At 42.0% G+C, this 18,835-nt stretch overlaps 1 protein-coding gene across 2 annotated transcripts in view; it reads right to left on the bottom strand.

Annotated features, from left to right (window-relative positions):
• The window catches only part of stxbp1a (syntaxin binding protein 1a), a 50,839-nt gene that overhangs the window by 31,113 nt on the left and 891 nt on the right, over positions 1-18,835 (bottom strand). The gene's annotated exons all lie outside the window — the stretch shown is intronic.

Here is an 18,835-nt window from a genome sequence, read left to right on the forward strand (position 1 = left end):
AGTACAGCACCCCAAGGATAAGTGATATTCCTTTTCATAGCCGCCGTCATGGTCTCAAACATCCAGAGCTCTGATTGCCTACAAAAGCTTACATGTACAGGATCAAAATCCCCCATGACGGTTGTGGCTCTGAGAAATTGTTTAGCTACAAAATGGTGTGAATATGGTCATCGGGTAAGATGGTAGAAAGGGAGCGGAGAGATTTAGTTAGTTAATAATAGTGTTGGGTCGCAAAATTTTGATAATTAAACCACTTTCTTATTTCCTCAAATTGGCAATTACATCAGGGTAAAACTAAAAGCAAGTATATGTTCCAAAATGTTGAATATTTAACATCCAGAAACAGTGTAAGGCGCCAGACCTTATTGCAATGTTTTTTTATTATAACCGCTACATCCCCTACCGTTCTGTGAAGCAGTTGTGCCTGCTTCCTCCTCATCCTTCCTCCTCCTTCTATCTCAAAGCGAACTCTGTTAAAGAGAGCGACGAGTACTGCTCTTCGAACGCCTCACTGACTCCGTCATCACATCTCTGTGTCGAGCTGCAGGAGGACACACGACAGACATCAGGAAACATCCATACACCCAACTGATCACACAATGTAAAAAGTGAAAAAGTTAATTTTAGGTTCCAATCTCACCATCTTGGACAGCAGATCAAGTCCTTCAATTATTTTCAACACGAAAAGCTTCGGCCTGCGAAGGCCCACCTCATTGCCACTATCAGCTCTTTATGGAACGTCCATGTAGTAAAATGGAAAGTGGACTAGAAACAGTGACTCCTGTGCAGCACTCAACAAAGCGTTCCTACATGTATTATTCGTCAAGGTTCACTTTATACAGCGGTCTTTGGAACAGTTCTGTCATCAGTAAGACTTCAGGTTGGCTTTTGCATCATTAAAATCAAAAAGCGTCAACATCATTTTAGACCTATCAAAACCAAGACTTCAATGTTTTTTAGCTGCACAATTAAAGAATATTCTAAATTCTTACTGTTGCTATACATATACAATTTCCTGAGCCTACAAAAGTTCTTAAAATTGAATATCAGTGGTGTTGTGGACTATGGTGGGGGCTAATCAAGTAGTTTGTAACGCACCTTGGGATGTTGTGGCCATTGTTGTGTTTTCACGTATTTCCAGACAGTTCTAAGTGATCAACCCATCGATAATCAGGAAATAATTGTTAGTTGCAGCCCTAGTTAGAGTGAACAGTGTAGGGTCTCCCAACAATTGGATGCAGTTAATTAATGTTTTCCGGTATTGCATAGAGGTTTTTCAGAGCTTTCCTCTATGTCACCGCCCTAAAAGTCCAAGAACCTGCTGGCGGGAACATGAGCTTTTCCCACATTCCATGCTGAAAAAAGTCATTGGCGAACGATCAGTAGTTTGGCTCCGTCAGCAGCAGAAAGTGGTGACTAGGAGTCTGTTTATGAAAGGTACAACACAGGAAGAGAGAGCCGTCATGGTGTGTGGGGGAGCAGGACTGAAAGATCGGACAGGACGGCATAGACAGGGAGGAACGTAGAGTAGACAGAGGACAGGGATGGACCAAAAACTTATTAAACACTGTCAGAAACCAGGATCGAAGGTGGGGCGGTTGGAGGAAAAGGAAGATTTGGAGACAGCTAAAACAAATACTCTTCCCATAGTTCAGTAGGCATCTCTTGAACCTGATACTTTTTGATACAGACAGACTGTCTCTGTAGAACAGTGTATTTTATACTTCAGGTTGCCTCGAAAGTGCGTTGAATATCTAGTCAGATTTTATTCTTTTGATCAATATTTCCTGATATATATGTTTTACCCTGGCAGTTAAACTTTTATCTGAAGTTCTCGTACTTGTGGTGTAGACAACATTTACCCTTTGAGAAGTTTGGCTTCTTTTTTGTATAAAAAATTACTAGCAGTAAATCAAATTATTGTTTTTGTGTTGGGTCTGACAACCCAGGTTGCTGTATCTCCTTAGTATTAAAGTGATGGATATCCTTATATTCTGGTTCACATCATTTAAAAAGGTTTATGTGTCTACTGATCCCCTAGTCCCAAAATGTATGTTATCTTTGTTTGCACACGACATAGATCTAATGCCAACTTTCCTCGTTTTTTTAAAATTGACATGTTTGATAGAAACTCTCTCTACTCCAGCGTGAATTGAATTTCTAGAGATAAGTACTGCTAATGGGCAGAGGCGGTCTTTCCCCTGGTTGGCTTGCTGTGCACGTCATCAGACTGATAATTATCATGGAAGCCTTTTGGGGCTCTGAAAATTGGGGAATTGGTAAGAAGACCACATCATAATCACCCAACCGCGAACTGAGACTTCGACGAACACCCATGATAGATTGTCCCTAATTTCTTATTTAATAAATTAACTGCAACGCATCCTAACTAGATCTGGAAAAGATAACCTGTTGTCTCGCCACCACATTTTATACAGATTTTTACTCCCAATGTCTAATGTGCAACTGATTGGTCTCTCGATTTTCAATCTATGCATTTGTCTGCAACCGTCTTGTTTTAGAAGGCTTAAGCCCCCGTCTCATGGGTGTGAACATGACTTGAAGTGTTTATTAAAGTTTAACTGCTATTTTAAATCGAACAATGCTGTGTCAACATAAGGTTGATGCCCAGTAAAAAGGCCCTAATAAATATATTTATCGACATTTTTTAACCTAGCAGGCCTTCCAACACCAACTGAAGAACTTTTGATGTCCCTTGCCGACTATCCGTAGTAACGGCAGATGCTTGAGCAACGGCCACCCGCTACACATCCCAAATTGGGAGCCAGCCTCTGAGTACCTTCTAACTACCTAAGGCGTTTTCCAGCAATGGTCCCTGCGCGACTTGACCGCAGTTCCCCTATTCTTTTTTCCATTGCGAATTGTATGCTTCAAGGTGTGGAGGCGATCCGTGGCTGTCACCATAGCCGGAGAGGCTCTGTGACCTAACGGAGTTCAAGGTCCCCTGGACAGACCAGCGTACGGTAGTGTGGATTTGTATTCTGAGAGATGCCAGTTAGCACCTCCTGTGGCACTGCCAGGTGCCATCTTGAGCCAAGCACCGTACCTTCAAACGCGGCTCAGGGCGCAGTCCCACTTCAGCCCACTCACCGTCTACATCTTCTCACATTTGTGCCATGAATAGGTCTGAGCATGTGTGTGTAATTTCATCCTGTGTGTAGTGATTACTCCCAAAAATTGTAATTTCCCCCACTGGGGATCATCACATATAATTAACCTAGCTAATATTTAAACCCGGCAGTTGCTAGCAATGAACAGTCAAACGTTACGATTCTCTTTCTCTCCGACCTATAATATCTTTGCAGTAGTTCACGTCCCCTTTGGTATCGCCTCAGCTTGCTTGAAGCCGACTGAGGTTATCTAAAAACAAGTACCTGTTAACCGAGTACTGGTACTTTTTTTTTTTTTTTGTAATGGAACCACAAAAGTGGTCCGAGTAGGTACCATGCAGTGGAAACTTCATAAAGAGACCTCTTCCAGGTACTGGTCCTAGGCTTTCCCTGCGTCTTTAGACCCTGCCTCCTCCATAGAGGTTTTTCATTGTAGATCCGGAATAAAAACTACAAAGTCCTCTTTCCACTGCTGCACAATCTTCCCCGTCGACCCGCAGTTTCTCCTCCCTTCCCTGAACCATCCTGCTTTTTTTCTTCTGTTTGAGACCTCCTCCTACACCCAGGTTTTGCTTCAAGCGACCATAGAAAGCACAGCCCTTCTACCGCCCTGCACCTTTCTGCTCTTCAGAGACCCCTGGCCAAACAAGCGACAAAAACCTCCTCCTTCGCTTGAATGGCCTTCTCAGGTTTGCCCACGACCACGTAACACGTCTTTGGAGGTGGTAGTTGAAGACCTTGTGGACGGAAGCCTTAGCCCAGACTTTCCATTTAATTCTCGCTACACTACTGATTTACCAGGGTCTTTCAGACAGTTTTCTTGTCCCCTCTGATCCACTCTCCCACCAGGGTGTGGATAAGTGACATAGCTGCTCCTTCTTGACCCAAGTGGTCAGACGTACAGCTGCAGATCTGATGACGGTCTTTGGTCCCTAAGTTATTTCGTACTTATGGGGGCTGGTACGTAGTATCAGAAAATTATCTATCTCACACATGTGTTTGTGTTGGCCAATCCATGACTAGCAGCAAAGTCCAATACAAAGTCCCGCCTAGGTTTAAAGAGCAAGGCAATCAAGGTTTTCCATCATTGTCCGCTGAGCGTTGAAGTCAGCTGGTGGCAGTCCGAGAGAGACCTAGGCTGACGGCCCCCGCAGAGGTACGGGGAGGTGGATCGGTAACCAACTAGACATTGTTTGTGCAGCAGTGGGTCTGGACCGAACCTCCCGAGATTGGGTCAGACTCGTTTGTTTGAAGCAGCGTGATGAGTGTTTCAAAAGTAAGATTTTTCAATCCAAGTAGATGCTTAAGGAAATTGATGTTACATGAACTGCTGGCTTCCCCCCCGTTTTTTTCCGTGACTCATTTTTGAGAAACACAAGATCTTCCTAAGGGTGAGTTTCCTGAGGCCTGTAGACAAACACACCACCTTGCTTAAAGGTGCACATTGTGTCTGTGTTTTGTTGGCTCATGAGGAGGAGAGATCATATGAAATTTGCTTGGCACGCGGATTAAAAATCTACTTGTTGGAGGTACCACTCCCAACGAGACTCCCGATCGAAATGCTGAGTAGCTTCACAACACTCCCTCTCTTCCAACACACTCAAGTGCACGCGAAGACGAACTGACAAATTACAGCTTCATTTTCAATTGTAATACCATACGTTCAATGTACTCTGTAAAGGACCTGTCATTTCTGATGTGTTTACAATAATTCATACATGCAAAGAGGAGATCAAAAGATGGAGCGGGTAGAGATAAACGGAAAGATGGTGTGTAAGAGCCAAAATCGGTTCATCTTGTTTAATGTTGTGACATGTTTCTACCTGCTTTACTCAATTTGTTCTCCTCCCCCCTCTTCTGAACTCATCTCTTCACTTTTCTCAACCAGACTCATAAGAGCAAACATTGCACTATTTTGGTAATCTAAATTTGGTGGTTCTTTATACATTTTGGTGAAAATGTTTGACTCATGAATAGATTTTTCCAAATAGACCAACTTTTGTCACCGCGGCCAGCCCATTCACTGATGAACAATGTGATAGTTGCACTTTAGCTCCCGGTAAGAATATGAGATATTTGTCACACAAACTGTTCCCAGTGTCACAGTTACCTGCATGCTCCACCCCTTTCAATTAATACACAATTGAGTACATTAATTTTCTCAGAAGTTTTGCCCTTTCAGTGAACTTTTTTTTAACTGTACCCCTTAGTTTTGTTGCTAGGACATGTTAGTGGTCAAGTGACGACAACAGCATAGTTTTAGCTCACAGTCGTGAACAATAATTGCTTATATACCCAACTTTCAATTTGGCATATCCAAACAAAAGCAACAATTACCATCAACGTCATACCTTAGATGACCTTGTAATGTTAAGCAATTCATTGCAGTTTAATAAAGAACTGCAATTACGTAAACTTATTGACAGATGTGGACGCATTATTGTATAATTACGTGTTCTAGAGTGAAGATGACGCCAGATATACGGCAAATTAATGCGCGTTCCATTCAAGCCAATGTGCCTAGTATCTATTTATACCAGCTAAAAGACTATAGCTCCACGAAACTCTCTCTGGAATTCCAGTATGGCGTAAGTTTCAGAGCGATTATGTTTGTGACTTTCGCACGCAGAAAATCAAGTGTAAGATAATGACCTCTTTTAAAGAGTCCCATTTTTTTTTCTTGTTTGTCTGATCAACAGTCCAAAAGTCAAAGATTTTCCATGGTAATGTTTGTAAAATGGAGCAAAACAGCCTGTAAATATTGCACATTTGTGCATTTGTGTTTTTGGCTTTTTGAATCGTTTCAGGCAAAAGCCACCTACAGTCTCAATCTCTTTTAGATACCCAGTAATAGAACATACAGAACTCTCCCCACAAGAACCAGCTTCTAACAACTGTCATTCTAACATTTGTCCTTCTTTAAAACTATTTCTGAGAGTTTCTCTTTCGGTTTGCGGCAATAACTGCCACACAAACAAACTTGAGTGTCTGGACGTTTCAAGACATAATCTTTGGTTTCCAAAGTGGTTTCCTCTCGTGCGCAAGTATTCTGCGAGCTCTACTCAACAAACCAATTACAACCCTAAAGAGCGTCTTAAATTGCTAGTAAAAGACAGTTTCTGAAAAGCACCAAGTCTGGCAGGAGCGTAACAGTTCACTACCTTTCTTCTTCTGTTCTGGAAGGTGGGGGTAAGAGGGGGTATTGTGTGTGGGAGTAGTTAATGTTCATTGAAAATAAGCATGTGGATGAGATACTGTATGATTATTTTCTGTGTAGATTAATTTTCTGTGTTGTGTGTGTGTGTTCCATTTGTTTCTCCTCAAATGCCCTGGACAACAAATTTATCCTATGAGAACAATTAAAATGCTTATCTTATCTTACCAAGATTAAAACAAGGCTTCTTCTCTGTTTTTTCTGAGTATGTTTTTGGACCTTGTATCCGGCCAAATGTGCTTCTACTAATGCCAGCCTTCTATTTCAAGAACAGGCATCAATGATGAATTGAAGTTTTTCAGCTTCTGCAAACTGTCCTCTGCATGCATGCTTTGTTGAAGTAATGACACATACCTGGCACAGTTCACAGTTTGGGGCTGGATGCATCTAAGACTTAAATAGCCAACCATCCCAACTTATACAAACTGTCTCCCCTTTGGGGGAATCCTACTTATATCTGCTGAGAAATTGGCCTGCAGTCGAGAGATGGATGTTCAGGGGAACTGTTTCAAGTACAGCAGAGCAACAATACACTGATGTGAATGAGAAGCCTTTGCTAGAATGAAACGGGGAAAGCTTAGAGGATCAGAGTTCACTTGAATGTACACCATAACACCACGAGTATATTAAAACTAGAAATAGACTGCAGGTCAGTATGACAGGTCCAGTTTGTGTTCTCTAGAGTTTCTTCCAACACATAACATGTGTTTTTCTGTGGAAAAAAAACAATTAGATAAAATGTTTGTTGAAACTGACACAGTTTAAAAGTGTTTGATGACTTCTAAGGCCCTTTGTTTTTACATTTAATTTTAGACATCTATAATGATTTTAGTTTAGATAGGGTACCCCTACTGTAGTAAATATAAACCAATGACTCTACAAGAAGGGGCCAGAGTCGCCTCCATCTGCTGAGGCGACTCCAGGTCCTTTAGTGTTTAGGGACTCCTCCTCAGGACCTTCTATGACTCTGTGTGGCCCCTCGCCATCCTCTACGCTGTGGTCTGCTGGAGGGGGGGCAGCTCGGACCGGAGGAGCAGACTCATAGACTGATCAGGAAGCGAGCTCTGTCCTGGACTGTCTCTGACGCCCATAGAGAAAGTAGGGGAGGAGGATGTAGTCAAGCTGACCTCCATCATGAGCAACACCTCTCACCCCCTACATGACACTGTGGGGTCCCTGAGCAGCTCCTTCAGCAGCAGACTGATACACCCCGGTGTAAGGAGAGGTACCGCAGGTCCTTCATCCCGGCCGCGGGTCAGACTCTACAACGCCTGCACTACCTGATAGTGTTTGAGTTCTGTTCCTGTTTTTCTCCCATCTACATCACACACTTGCTGTTTATCTTTAATATTGGTATTTATATTATTTTATTACAGTACTTACTTTTCAATATTTATGGTCTCAGGTTAATAATTTAAATTATGCACCGACTCTTGCTTCTTGCTCTAATTACACATTCAACTTAATTTTTAACGTCACTTACAACGCAATATGTTTCTCTTATCATGGCAACCGCCTTTGTTTGACGGCATTTACTCTGCAGTCTACCAATTTTCATTGTCTATTTCTTGCCTGATTCTTGCCTTTTATTTTCTTTCGGGGCTTATTTGTTTGTGTGTTATTGTTTTGTTTTTTTTGTTTTTTGCTGTTGCTGCTATGCTGCTACTTGTAACGACAGAATTTCCCCGTCGGGGATAAATAAAGTATAATCTAATCTAATTGTTTTGAAAATGCTTGGGCTATGTATGATGTATGTTTTGGATACAGTAAAGTAACTTTTAAGGAACTTGAGGGTATAGGCTCTCCATATCCGTCCTTTAGCTGCATCGCCGTCACTCCTCTTACCGTTATCATCTCCCGTCTGCTCTCATCCAGGTGAGAGGAACACGTCCCCCATGGCTACGAGAGAGCCCACAGATCCCGCAAGTATCCGAGCAAGTTACGGTTGCAACCAAAGACAAATGGTTTCTGTAGTATTTTCCAGTAGTCGCCGCACGCCTTCGGCGCTGCTGCGTGTCTTCTCTCCCTCTTTCCCCCGAGTGTGGAGGCGGACTGCGGCGAGCTAACGGACTCCCCTCCGCTGAGAAGCAGGCGGAGGTGAACCCTCGGCTCTGGCCTGGCTCAAGCGGCAGGACACACCCCTCGGGAGTCACCACTGGTTCCACGTGTTCAGCGCGGCCCAGCCAAGGGTGTGGCCACGAGCCTGGCGCTTCTGTATTGTCCTCACACCACATTTGATATTTAGCCTCTGTGAATCTAATGTTGTTTTCGGTGCAGACAGACGTTTATTTGGCGTTCAACTAATATTCTAACTTACGAATATGGCATGTAAAATAAAAACATCCACGCAGAATAACTTAGGATACTTATTACAAGACACGCCATAATTGCCATGGTGGCTCTTTTAATTATTCATATTAGTTTTATTAATTCCACTACTACTCTGACGCCCCAAAGGCCACTGGATTTTGCACTAAGAGAAACCGTTTTCCATGAGGCCCAGCTTTGCGTTTCCCCGCTGAAGCTAAATGCTGCGCTCTTGTGGACACTTGTTTTTGTCGGCTCTTTACAGTGAGAGGGCCCCGGGCCTGTCACTGCGCTGAACACATCAGTTCACAGCGGCGACCCTCTACATCAATAGGCCTAGGCTATAATCAGAAACAATGGTCCCAGGGCAGATAGTGGGAAAAAGTCAACCTTTTTACATTTACATCTATTCTAACGGACTAGGATATAGGCTACTTCAACAATGTACACAGTTACCAGCAATAATCGCCACTAGTGCTGGAACAGTTCGTGAAAAGATTCGCTGATGCTAAATGGACACGCCACAATTGAGGTTATAAAGTCTGAGTTTTTTCACACCTCAACAGCTTTCACCTCAAAATAGCCACATTAATCAACAATATAGGATGATTATTGCAGACGGCAATCTCTTCCCATTAAACTATCTATTTGTTTTTTTGTAAAATAGAACTATATGCCAACATAGACTTATGGTTATTTGGTTGTTTAAATCCCTGCGGTTAATTAGGGCACATAAATATTTATGTGTAGACAACGAATGGCATCTCCTGACAGAAGGCTACAAAATAAAATTGAATATATGGAAATGCTTTACTAGGGAACAAAAAGCAATAACAAGACTCTTGGAAGAAGTTTAAGCTAATCAGTCGCAGGTTCAGCACTGATCCAGCACCACCGTTGGGGTGTGATGCGGAAGGTAACGCAGTGACGTTTCCAAATGGAGCTCCGCTGCAGCGATGAAGTGAGCACGAGGATAGAAAAGGAAGGGCAAGAGTGAACACTCAGTCCAACACTCAGAGCATCAATGCACCTATCGGATTAAAGGCGTGGTCGGCGGAAATGTGATTTTTTCATCTTGCTGTATATTTGGTCAGATGCAGCCCTGTGGTTGTATTTGTGTGTTTTTGAAAGGTGCGGTGCATCTGTGCATTTGGGTGGTGATGATGAAGGTGTTGCTCTTGTGTTTCCATTGCTGTCATTTTGTAAACCACAGCATGTAGTGGGGGCCTGAGTAGCCCGCAGTTGGCTGGTTGGTCTCACTAAGCTCTGGCGTGCGATGCGCAATTGGATTTTATGCCGCGGAGACGTGAGCACCGATTTACTCGCGGTGATTAGCCCACTGAAGGAACGTGGGCACCATTCTCCAGGAGGATGCGGTTAGCTGGAGGAAAATGGCCCACATACGCCCTTTTAGCCTTGATCAGCGCGGCAGGGAGCTGCAACATGCCTGCATATTGTATGCTACTGCAACCCTTGCTTCTCACCCTTGGCTAGCCAATTAAAGCTAATATCTCATGTGACGATATGCTTTTGAAGCGAGTAAAGGTTAACACTCCCATCCGGGGATTCCCTGGTTTCAGTAGTGCCTCAACCCTCTAATGGATCAAAAGAGATTGCGTAAAACACCCATTCTGTACCGGAGCGCTTCAGAGCTCTATCCAGCTGCTGTCAGCTCCGCTGCATATCAATGGCGGACTGTATCCCAACGCCAGTTGCCTTTTCAAACGCTGCTACACAGAAAAATCGCCTATCTGTTAGGCTATATAATCTTCCGTCCAGACCAGTGTATACCTTTTCCCACCACCACCACCATCATCATCATCATCTATTATCATCATCACTATGCCCTTACTGCGGTGCGCCACTGAGCACACCTACATCCTGCATCGTTAGGACTCTGTAGACTCGGCTGTCCGTCCTGATTTGTTAGATCCATAGTCGGTGTGTGTGTGCCGATGCCGGCCTGGACAGTAGGCGCAGCTCCTTCTCCTCACAGCTGGTCACTGGGGCAAGTGTTGGTGGTCGTGATAATGTCGACAGGCCTGCATAGTGAGATAAAGACTCATAAGACCAATTAACCGAAGGCGTGAAGGTATCGAATAGTATCATGCATTTTTCTTAGCAGCACATTCTCTTTATTTTTAAGGAGCCCTTGATGCAATTTGTTTCACTAGATATCTGTTGTTCACCTTATTGAATTGGTTTCACATTTCACTACATAAATCCACACAATACAACAATGTCTTGCTCTCTGAAAGTAAGGGCTGAATCTCTTTTTCTTATATCATATCAGGATCAGGATGAATCACAATTCATATTTCTGCTCATAGACTATAGAAATGGTCCTGCTGCAATTCTTGGGCCCCCACCCCCACCCCATCACCCACACAAATAACAATCCACTTCCCCAGTCTTAAAGTGACACAGTATTTCTGCTGGGATATGATAAAGTGGAAAAGGTTTGTGCTTTGGCTGAGAATCCCACATGGAGCAAAGAGTTGAGCCTGAACCCACCAATGGTTACAAAATAACAAAAATGTAAATTCACTTTGAATCTACGCTAAATATATATAGGCCTATATATATATATATATATATATATATAATATATATATATTATATAACCCAGTTAATGATATTTTTTACATTTTAGATGCATATTCACTACAGTAACAGTGATCAACCTATTTCATTGCAAGGACTGTGTTTTACTGTTATTAGAAAATTCTCTACTGAAATTTTTAATGACTTATTTTGTTAGTTTTTGATGTATTTGCTTTGAATCCTGATTTTAACCGTGGAATTGTTAAATCTTGAGATCATATGCCATTATCGTCCACTGATAATACCGAATTACAGGCAGAGCCCTGCTGGAGAGAGAGAGCAAATTTTTGAAAGAGGTGAGTGGGCCAGAGCTATATTGTGGTAGAGATGAGAATTGGTATTAGTGAGTCCAGACCTGCATTTTTACGCCTGCATCATGGCAGTCATGCTTATAGGATCTTTCTGAATATGCAATCATTTTTATTTAAGACTGATATTTGATGAAAACATTACACAATACAGTCCACATGCCAAACATGTAGGTCTTGTAGCTAGCAATTACATAACCCAGTTTTGTAAAGCTAAAAGCGGCACTCGGAGGCTCTCAGTGTGACTGAATCGTCTTTTCCAGAATGATTTAAAGACTCGTGCGTGTTTACCAGTAGGTAACAAGGAACCAGCAGGCAACACCTGCACTCTGTTTGGCTGAGGTGAAGCTGGGGTGGGATTGGTGGAGTGGAAGGGCAGAGAGGGAGGGGCGACACCATCATGGTCCTCTCTGCAGCAGTGGATGGTAGCAGCCGGATGAGGAGGGGGATGGGCAGTAAGCAGAGCTTCATCTCCCCTTACATGACTGTATATGAGCATCTTTCCAGAAGAAATAAAGCCAATGATGAGGATCTCAGCTGAAGCTGATAGACATTCATAAAAGCTATGCAGGCAATCAGGTTGATGAAACAGAGGGAGCACAGCGGTTCTTTTGTAAATTACAGCCCTGTGATTAAAAGAAGATATTCTGTATTTAATATTCAGCGGGTAATGCATATTGTACTGGATCTCTGTACATATATTGTGCACTGCACACGTTCATCCTCTCCTTTATGTCTGAAGAGGCAAAAAGCCTCTTTGATTTTATGTCGACCCAACAAGAACGGACTACATTGCAATTACATGATCACCACATCTTCCACTGTTTAAAGTTAGATTCCACCCTGAACATCAATTTCAGTAAACTTTATATTAGGGTATGATATTCACCAATAACTAGTTGCTTATTAGCATGCGCATTTAGGCTCTATTAGTCACAAAAAACACTTATTAATGCCTTGTTCGGCATGACCAGTGATTAGTTATGAGCAAGACCTCACCTTCAGAATGGGGAACATATTCTGAGTTAGAAAGCCATAATTTAGAGTTATTAGGACACTAACGGTTTTGTTTTGTTAATAAGAATAGACCATCTTTATTAAGGGAGACTATTTATTCTTGTGGCACTACCACCTTAAAAGCCCATACTCGGCGAAGCATATTAAGATCATAATTCAAATACTTGCTTACTGTCAATAAGCAGTAATTAGAATGTTTGAGTGGAAAACTCTTAGTTAATGGCCTTGTAGTTGCAGAATAGCATTAATACACATAATGACTAATAAATGGCCAATAGGCTAAGATAATAACAAGCATGCTAACAGGCAATACTTGTTCCAGAAGGTGTTACGACATTTTCTTACATTTTGATTTTGGCATTTTGATCCCTTTATTCATCAGTCAGCTGATCAGAGTGCTGAAATCTGCAAATTGTAATCCAAAATTTAAATGAATATTTCTGTTCTCGCGTATTAACATAGTTATATGCAGCGGTAGTGTAAACTGTTTTACGCTGAATGATTATTTACAAAACATGTAAACACGAGTTTTAAAGTGGTGCTTTTATGATTCTTTGTGGAAAACTCAGTTTACAGATCTCTCAATTAAATCTAATAATCGGTTAGTCGACCAAATCATTAGAGTATTAGTCGACTAAGAATGCCTTTAGTCGATGAGCGCCCTTGTTCAGTGTAAAACAACACGAAACAATGCAAGGCTTGTACTGAAAGATGCCAGATGAGTTGTCAGTATGACTACTTGGACACGGAATCTTAATATTTGTGAGTATTGTCGTTTTGTTTAACCCTGTTGCATACTTAAAAACATTAAAGTACTAGTGTGCCTTTTTGTAATAAGTCCAATTGTTTGCTGAAATAAGAAAACTAATACGACTGTCATGTCTGTGCTTAAGGCCAGAGCTGGAGTCAGGATGTGGCTAGGCTAGCTTAGCATATAGACTGGAAGAAGGAAAAATGGCCAGCCTGCCTCTGTCCAAAGTTCAATTTCTAGCCAACACACCAGGCGCAGTGACTATGCACTTCCCGAAGTTTTGGTGTCATAGTGAGTTTATCAGGTTTGGTATCGTTGTTTCTGTACAGAGAACAGAATCAAACCCGTGATTACCGATTGTATCAGGGAACCTGCACTATAGCTGGAGATGCTGCACTACTGAGCAGATGGATAATCTGATAGCTCCAACTAGGGCTGCACGATAATGCCAAAATGATTATCACATTATTTTGATCAAAATTTTGATCGCAATTATTTTCACGATTATTTGTTGATTTTAGCCAAACAAATTATATTGTCACATAGGCTATTTATAACTGGAGAGGGAGTGGATGGACGCTACTCACAGAGAGACGGCTGACTCATGAACGGGTCCAGCACGGGTCAATGGCGGATACTAACGTCTGTGTCGTGTGTATGAAACGTCTGTATCGTCCCTGCGCTGCATTTTTATGAACTATGATATTCTCGCAATGGGTCACATCTCTGGCCCAGGTCCAGCAGTTCCGTCTCACGCTGTTACTCTACTAACTGAAGTTAGTGGCATTCAATACTTCTTCTGTGTTCTTCGCCGTGGCGGCCCGCGATAGCAGAGTACCCCGCAGAAACACTGGTACACTAGTTTTTCCCCTCGTTTTAACAATATACAGCTGTGTTAAATAAAAAATTAAAACTGTAGACAAATGTCAGAGTGTACCGCGCTGTGTGGCCGGGCGCGGAGTAAGAGAGAGAGAGGAGAGATCCCACACAGCACGGCTTTACAGACGAATTGGGTCCATGTAACGCAAAATAAAACCATATCCATTTAAACAGCATTGCAGCGTGCCGACATTACACCGGTGGTCCTAGAGGAGCTAACAGCTCCAGACGATATAGCACCGACTAGCACTGCTACTGCTGTTGTCTGAAAAACAACAGATGGGACAAAAGTGTTGCGTTTACTGGTAAACTGGTAAACCTTGAGACTGACGTATAACCGATTGCTATCTGTTGAGTTTTCCTCCCTTACTCTGTCCTCTGACTGTCTACATCTTGAAGCTAATGTCACGGGGTAGTGAACTACTCTGCTAATGTCCTCGCATCCGCTGCAATGCTGTTTAAATGGATATGGTTTAATTTTGCGTTACATGACCCAATTCGTCTGTAAAGCCGTGCTTGTGTGGGATCTCTCCTCTCTCTCCTCTTACTCCGCGCCGGACACAGCGGCGGTCCCACTCTGACATTTGTCTACAGTTTTAATTTTTTATTAACACAGCTGTATATTGTTAAAACGAGGGGAAAAACTGTGTACCAGTGTTTCTGCGGGGTACTCTGCTATCGCGGGCCGCCACGGCGAAGACACAGAAGAAGTATTGAATGCCACTAACTTCAGTTAGTAGAGTAACAGGTGAGACGGAGACTGCTGGACCTGGGCCAGAGATGTGACCCATTGCGAGAATATCATAGTTCATAAAAATGCAGCGCAGTGACGATACAGACGTTTCATACACACGACACGACGTATGTATCCGCCATTCGACCCGTGCTGGACCCGTTCATGAGTCAGCCGTCTCTCTGTGAGTAGCGTCCATCACACTCCCTCTCCAGTTATAAATAGCCTATGTGACAATATAATTTGTTTTGGCTAAAATCAACAAATAATCGTGAAAATAATTGCGATCAAAATTTTGATCAAAATAATCGTGATAATCATTTTGGCCATTATCGTGCAGCCCTAGTTGGAGCTATTCAGATTATCCATCTGCTCAGTAGTGCAGCATCTCCAGCTATAGTGCAGGTTCCCTGATACAATCGGTAATCACGGGTTTTGATTCTGTTCTCTGTACAGAAACAACGATACCAAACCTGATAACCTCACTATGACACCAAAACTTCGGGAAGCTGCATAGTCACTGCGCCTGGCCTTTGTTTGGCTAGAAATTGAACTTTGGACAGAGGCAGGCTGGCCATTTTTCCCTTCTTCCAGTCTATATGCTAAGCTAGCCTAGCCACATCCTGACTCCAGCTCTGGCCTTACCGCACAGACATGACAGTCGTATTAGTTTATCTTATTCTCAGCAACACAATTGGACTTATTTCACAAAAAGGCACACTAGTACTTTAATGTTTTTTAAGTATTGCAACAAGGGTTAAACAAAACGACAATACTCACAAAATATTAAGATTCCGTGTCCAAGTAGTCATACTGACAACTCATCTGGCATCTTTCAGTACAAGCCTTGCATTGTTTCGTGTTGTTTTAACACTGAACAAGGGCGCTCATCGACTAAAGGCATTCTTAGTCGACTAATACTCTAATGATTTGGTCGACTAACCGATTATTAGATTTAATTGAGAGATCTGTAAAACTGAGTTTCTCCACAAAGAATCATAAAAGCACACTTTAAAACTCGTGTTTACATGTTTCTTGTAAATAAGTCATTCAGCGTAAAAACAGTTTATCACTACCGCTGCATTTATAAACTTATTGTTAATACGCGAGAACAGAAATATTCCATTTAAATTTTTGGATTACAATTTGCAGATTTCAGCACTCTGATCAGCTGACTGATGAATAAAGGGATCAAAATGCCAAAATCAAAATGTAAGAAAATGTCGTAACACCTTCTGGAACAAGTATTGCCTGTTAGCATGCTTGTTATTATCTTAGCCTATTGGCCATTTATTAGTCATTATGTGTATTAATGCTTTATTCTGCAACTACAAGGCCATTAACTAAGAGTTTTCACTCAATAACATTCTAATTACTGCTTATTGACAGTAAGCAAGTATTTGAATTATGATCTTAATATGCTTCGCCGAGTATGGGCCTTTTAAGGTGGTAGTGCCACAAGAATAAATAGTCTCCCTTAATAAAGATGGTCTATTCTTATTAACAAAACAAAACCGTTAGTGTCCTAATAACTCTAAATTATGGCTTTCTAACTCAGAATATGTTCCCCATTCTGAAGTGAGGTCTTGCTCATAACTACATCACTTGGTCATGCAGAACAAGGCATTAATAAGTGTTTTTTGTGACTAATAGAGCCTAAATGCTGCATGCTAATAAGCAACTAGTTATTGGTGAATATTCATACCCTAATATAAATGTTACTGAAAATTGATGTTCAGGGTGGAATCTAACTTTAAACAGTGGAAGATGGTGATCATGTAATTGCAATGTAAGTCCGTTCCTTGTCTGGGTCGACATAAAATCACAAGAGGCTTTTTGCCTCTTCAGACATAAAGGAGAGGATTGAACGTGTGCAGTGCACAATATATTGTACAGAGATCCAGTACAATATGCATTACCCGCTGAATATTAAATACAGAATATCCTTTCTTTTAATCACAGGGCTGTAATTTACAAAAAGAACCGCTGTGCTCCCTCTGTTTCATCAACCTGATTGCCTGCATAGCTTTTAATGAAATGTCTATCAGCTGGCAGCTGAGATCCTCATCATTGGCTTTATTTTCTTTCTGGAACAGATGCTCATATACAGTCATGTAAGGGGAGACTGAAGCTCTGCTTACTGCCCATCCCCCTCCTTCATCCTGGCTGCTACATCCACTGCTGCAGAGAGGACCCATGATGGTGTCGCCCCTCCCTCTCTGCCCTCTCCACCTCCACCAATCCCACCCCAGCTTCACCTCAGCCAAACAGAGTGCAGGTGTTGCCTGCTGGGTCCCTTGCCTTTACCTACTGGTAAACACGCACGAGTCTTTACATCATTCTGGAAAAGACGATTCAGTCAACACTGAGAGCCTCCGAGTGCCTGCTTTTAGCTTTACAAACTGGGTTATGTAATTGCTAGCTACAAGACCTACATGTTTGGCATGTGGAACTGTATTGTGTAATGTTTTCATCAAATATCAGTCTTAAATAAAAAATGATTGCCATATTTCAGAAAGATCCTATAAGCATGACTGCCAGTGATGCAGGCCGTAAAAATGCAGGTCTGGACTCACTAATACCAATTCTCATCTCTACCACAATATAGCTCTAGGCCCACTCACCTCTTTCAAAAATTTGCTCTCTCTCTCCAGCAGGGCTCTGCCTGTAATTCGGTATTATCAGTGGACTATGATAATGGCAATATGATCTCAATGATTTACACAATTCCACGGTTAAAATCAGGGATTCAAAGCAAATACATCAAAAACTAACAAAATAAGTCATTAAAAATTTCAGTAGAGACATTTTCTAATAACAGTAAAACACAGTTCCTTGCAATGAACATAAGGTTGATCACTGTGTACTGTATGTGAATATGTCATTCTAAATAATGTACAAAATATCATTAACTGGGTATATATATATATATATATATATATATATATATAGGCCTATATATATTTTAAGCGTAGATTCAAAGTGAATTTACATTTTTGTTATTTTTGTAACCATTGGTGGTTCAGGCTCAACTCTTGCTCCATGTGGGATTCTCAGCCAAAGCACAAACCTTTTCCACTTTTATCATATCCCAGCAGAAAAATACTGTGTCACTTTAAGACTGGGGAAGTGGATGTGTATTTGTGTGTGTGATGGGGTGGGGGTGGGGGCCCAAGAATTTGCAGCAGGACCCATTTCTATAGTCTATGAGCAGGAAATATGACTTGTGATTCATCCCTGATCCTGATATGATATAAGAAAATTAGAGATTCAGCAATCTTACTTTCAGAGAGCAAGACATTGTTGTATTGTTGGATTTATGTAGTGAAATGTGAAACCAATTCAATAAGGTGAACAACAGATATCTAGTGAAACAAATTTGCATCAAGGGCTCCTTAAAAATAAAGAGAATGTGCTGCTAAGAAAAATGACATGATACTATTCGATACCTTCACGCCTTCGGTTAATTGGTCTTTATGAGTCTTTATCTCACTATGCAGGCCTGTCTGACATTATCACGACCACCAACACTTGCACCCAGTTGACCCAGCTGAGGAGAATGGAGCTGCGCCTACATGTCCAGGCCGGCATCGGCACCACACACCGACACTATGGATCTAACTAAATCAGGACTGGACAGCCGAGTCTACAGAGTCCTAACGATGCAGGATTAGGTGTGCTCAGTGGCGCACCGCCAGTAAAGGGCATGGTGATGATGATGATGATGATGATGATGATGATGATGGTGGTGGTGGTGGTGAAAAGGTATACACTGGTCTGGACGGAAGATTATATAGCCTACAGATAGTGCGGATTTTTCTGTGTAGCAGCGTTTGAAAAGGCAACTGGCTTGTTTGGATACAGTCCGCCATTGATATGCAGCGGAGCTGA

This window comes from Etheostoma spectabile, chromosome 16 (genome assembly GCF_008692095.1).
Source record: "Etheostoma spectabile isolate EspeVRDwgs_2016 chromosome 16, UIUC_Espe_1.0, whole genome shotgun sequence".
Lineage (NCBI taxonomy): Eukaryota > Metazoa > Chordata > Actinopteri > Perciformes > Percidae > Etheostoma > Etheostoma spectabile.